The sequence below is a fragment of the Silene latifolia genome, chromosome 9 (assembly GCF_048544455.1).
Source record: "Silene latifolia isolate original U9 population chromosome 9, ASM4854445v1, whole genome shotgun sequence".
In the NCBI taxonomy this organism is placed as follows: Eukaryota; Viridiplantae; Streptophyta; class Magnoliopsida; order Caryophyllales; family Caryophyllaceae; genus Silene; species Silene latifolia.
The window spans coordinates 31,436,615-31,441,416 of NC_133534.1; the positions used below are offsets into that span (position 1 = coordinate 31,436,615).

A 4,802-nucleotide genomic window follows, 5' to 3' on the forward strand; every position below is an offset into this window, starting at 1 on the left:
TTCTTCCGATCTTCATAAGCTTGCTTGTGCATGGCTTGCATTAGAAGAGTGACATAATCTTTTCCAATTTCAATTCCTTGCGGTTTGAACTCTTCATAATCATAGGGGTAAGGTGGTATAACAATGGAAGAGGAGGGAGTTTCATGATCACCCTTTTGTTGTTGAATGATGTACTCGGCTTCCTTGGATAGGGGAAGTAAATAGTTGGTCCGGTGGACACTAAGACGGCAAATCTTTGCGGGTAGAGTGAATGATCGAGCCTCACTTGTAAGCCACCCATACTTGGTATCAAGGGGATTGTGAGCAACCCACTTAAACTTGTTAATCAAGGTGGACATATCAATAAGATGGCCACCATCCTTAGCCTTGTACTTGCTATCCTTATTGAAATTAGGATCGAAGTGCTTGGCTAGGACCGTGACAAGGCCGCCATTAACAATTACGGTTTGACCCTTCTTCCCACTATCTACATGGAGCCATCTATCAACCAATAGCCTCAAAGAATTGTAAGGCTTGGTGTGAATTCTTCCAATATTCAAAGTTGATTCAAGGAGAATAAAATCGAGTCCCGTGAAATGATTGGTGTCTTTCCTAGCAATTATGGTATTTCCCACAACTTTGTGCCATATTCTTATGCCCGGATGATGGACCAAAAGAGCACGACAAGCTTTAAAATCTTCAAATTTCTTCCCAGAGATTGCCTCCCAAAGAGGCTCGGGATCATACTTCCCATATTGCTTATAAAATTTATGTTCATCGCTAAGACCCAAAATTGCACCCAATTAGGAAAGGTAATGCGTCTACTAGTGTTAGCTAGACGAAACTCAATATTTTCCCTATTCTCAACTTTTGTCACTTTTAAAGAACTTAAGAATTCCAAGACAAGGGAGGGGTATGTTACTTCCTTCATTTCAAACAATTTCTTTAAACCCATGGCATTGAAAAAGACTCTTGTTTGTTCAAGAACACCCAACTTCTCTAAAGCATCTTGGCATATGAATTTGGTGGATTGAATTTGTTTCATAGCAAACTTGACAAATGTATTTCTATGGGAATCGGAAATGAATGTTACCTCCGGGTAATGCAAGAGTTGATTAATTACCGGAGTAGAGGGTGATGCTTCCATAGAAATTTGTTGAGGTGGTTGCACTTCCAAGCTTGGTGTTGATACCACCATTGCCAAAGCCTTCTTCATTTGTAGAGCTTTTTGCCTTTGAGAGAGAGTTGTAGTCTTTAGTGCCTTTGCTTTTGCTTTTGTTGCTCCCTTTGTTCTTGCCATTTGATGAGCTAACCAAGAAAAAGATCAAAAATCTTCAATTTGTAGAATGCCCAAATCGATTTTGAAGGTAAAAGGCTTTGCCTTTATGAGAACAAAAATCAATTCAAAGGTGAAGATTTTGTGCTTGGTTTTGATTGTTAATGAAGATGGAGTGATTGATTTGTTATTTGAAAGATGGTTTGATTTGATTTTGGTGAGTTTTGTTGAGGGTTTTTGTTTTTGAGATGGAGAGGATGAGGGTTTTGATGTTATGGGTAGTGTTTATGAGTAAATGAATGAATGAATGAAGGTGGGGTGGGTATTTAAAGAACTCGACAATATTAGGACGCAGGGACAATCCGTGCGGATTAGGCGCAATCCGCTCGGATTCTTCAGCTTCAAATTTTCAAAAATCCCGCCTAGAGACGGGCGGATTCTGGGGAATCCGCTCGGATTCTTCTGAGATGAGACGGGCGGATTTCTTGCAGGACGGACGGATTCTTGTCCAGAGATTTTTCTTTGTTTTTCTTCAGCTGCAAGACGGGCGGATTGTCCACAAGACGGACGGATTCTGTGAGACGGGCGTCTTTCCAGAAATCCGCTCGGATTCTTCAACAGTCAAGAATTTGCGTTTTCAGCTCGGCCCAAGACGGGCGTCTTCTCGCAGGACGCTCGGATCCTCTGCAGACGGGCGGATTCTCAGGAATCCGCTCGGATTGGTCCTTGTGTACACGGATTCAGTTCCATCCGTGCACCAACGCATTTCCTTATCATTCTTTCTTTCTTTCTTTCAAATCTTGTGTTCTTCATTGTGGGGGCACTACTAAGGCATGAATAGCCTAGGCAATTGCCATCCCCACACTAAGGTAAAGCACTACACATCAATTAAAATCATTAGTCCCTCCCTCACTTCTCTCTTTTCATGACAATTATTTTGATCAAAGTAAATAAATCCAAAAATGACAAAAAATGCAATACAAAAATTGAATGTAAGTTAGGGAGTTAGAAATATTTACAAGTGGTGGTTTAGGGAGGACTCCACCAAACTCTCATTCTTGATGAGATGTCAAGGAGGCATGTTCAAGGTGTTGTTGATGTTGCTCAACACCTCGAAGAAATAATTAAAAGCTTGTTCATTGTTGTGGTAGAGGTCCTCAATAGACCGTGGCCCTTGTTGTTGATCATGATCGATGGCATGCCCAATGAAGGGATTAAAGATCCCTTCAAATTCATCGTCCCAAAGACCACAAACTTCATTGAGTTGATCATTGAAAATCTCTTGCTTGGATGGAGACAACTCTCCCAATTTCTTCTCTTGGCCAATGAGGCCATCATCTTCTTCCTTGGTTGATTTTGATGAGCTTTGCAAGCTCTCCTTTTCACAATTCACTTGCTCTTTGAATGGAGCATCTTCAACTTTCTTCCTCCATTGGAGTTCCGATTTCTTCTTTTCATCTTTTCGGCTATAATGATCAATCATGAAACATGGCTCATGCAAACGAGGAGCTCTCATGGTCTTGTCAAGATTAAAAGTTATGCTTTCATCTCCCACTTCTAGAGTGAGCTCTCCATGTTTCACATCAATCACCGCACCCGCGGTGTGTAGGAAAGGTCTTCCTAAGATGATTGGAATGTTGGAATCTTCCTCCATATCAACTATGACAAAGTCCACCGGGATGAAAAACTTCCCAATTCGCACGGGGACATCTTCCCATATCCCTAGCGGTGTCTTCGTCGATCTATCGGCCATTTGAAGAGTGATATTGGTACATTTAAGCTCTCCCATTCCCAACCTTTTACTTACCGAGTACGGCATGACACTCACACTAGCCCCTAGATCACATAAGGCTTTGTTGATCGTTGTGTCGCCAATGGTACACGGTATTGAGAAGCTTCCCGGATCCTTTAACTTTGGAGGTGAACTCCCTCGAAGAATTGCACTACTCACCTTAGTGAAGGCGATAGTCTCAAGTTTCCGGATTGACTTCTTCTTTGTGAGGATATCTTTCATGTACTTTGCATAGGCCGGAACGTGATTGATTAATTCCGTGAAAGGAATTGAGACTTCTAAGTTCTTCACAATTTCCATGAACTTTCCAAGTTGATCATCAAATTTAGGCTTGGCTTGACGACTTGGAAAAGGAAGTCTAATCACAATGGGCTCCTTTTCTTTGGCTTTGTCTTCATTTTTCTTTGAACTTTCTTTTTTGATGATTCCCTTCCTTGGGACCTTGCACCACAACTTCATTCTCACTAGCTCTCACAACTTCATCCTCAACTTGCTTCTTGATTGCTTCATATCTTGTACCACTTCTCAAGTGAATGGCACTAACCGTTTCATGTCTAGGGGATTACCTTGAGGTGGTAATTGCCCCTTTTGTCTTTGTGAGTTTGAAGATGCTAGTTGGGTCAATTGTGTTTCCAACATCTTGGTGTGAGCTAGAATGTTGTTGATGGTGGTGTCTTTTGCTTGGCTATCTTTTTGCATTTGGGCGAAAAATTCTTGTTGATTTTTTTGCATTTGAAGGACCGCTTTTTGGACATCAAAACTTTGGTCATTGTGGTGATTGTATGGATTTTGATTTTGGTAGCCTTGGTTTTGATTGAAAAAGGGTCTTTGATTTTGATTTCTCATGGGTGGTGGAGCGTATGTTGTTTGAGGGTTTTGGACATTTTGGCTTTTGTATGAGAGATTTGGATGGAACTTGGTGTTTTCATTGTAAAAATTTGAATAAGGGGTACCACTTTTGTAAGCTTGGAAAGCATTGACTTGCTCGGTTGTTCCCCTACATTCACTTGAGTCATGACCCAAGGTTCCACAATTCTCACATATCCCGCTTGGGATTGATGAGGATGCCGTCATGGCATTGACATGATGCTTTGATGATTTTGAGCTTTCCTCAAGTCTAGCCATAGCTTGTTCAAACTTCAAGTTGATTGTGTCAATGTGAGCACTAAGTTGAGCACCCAATTGAGTAACGGTGTCCACTTCATACTTTCCTCCTCTAGTAGCCTTGCGAGGCCTACTATATTGCAAATTATGGACCGCCATTTCCTCAATCTTGTTCCATGTTTGATTGTCATCAACTTCGGTGAACATTCCATTTGATCCCATATTGAGAATGTTCCTTGAATCTTCATATAAACCATTCCAAAATTGTTGCACTAAAAACCATTCGCTAAGTCCATGGTGAGGACATGAGCGACAAATACCCTTGAACCGCTCCCAAGCTTCGTACAAAGATTCTTCATCCCTTTGCTTAAAACCCGTAATTTGAGCTCTTAGCATGTTGGTCTTCTCCGGTGGGTAGAATTTTTTGTAGAAAGCTAGAGCTAGCTTCTTCCAAGAATCTATTCCAAGGGTGGCCTTATCAAGGCCCTTCAACCATTGCTTTGCGGTGCCGATTAACGAAAAAGGAAATAAGACCCATCTTATTTGGTCTTGAGTCACGCCCGTTTGAGAGATAGCTTCACAATAATCACAAAATGTTTCCATATGAGAATGAGGGTCCTCACTAGGCATTCCCACGAATTGGCTCCTCTC

At 41.5% G+C, this 4,802-nt stretch overlaps 1 non-coding gene across 1 annotated transcript; it reads left to right on the forward strand.

The window, feature by feature from the left end:
• The first annotated feature begins 4,440 nt into the window (after window positions 1–4,440).
• On the forward strand, window positions 4,441–4,547 carry LOC141602955 (small nucleolar RNA R71). The gene has a single exon (XR_012524857.1). It is a non-coding gene; the product is annotated as a small nucleolar RNA R71 (small nucleolar RNA).
• Window positions 4,548–4,802: the final 255 nt, after the last annotated feature.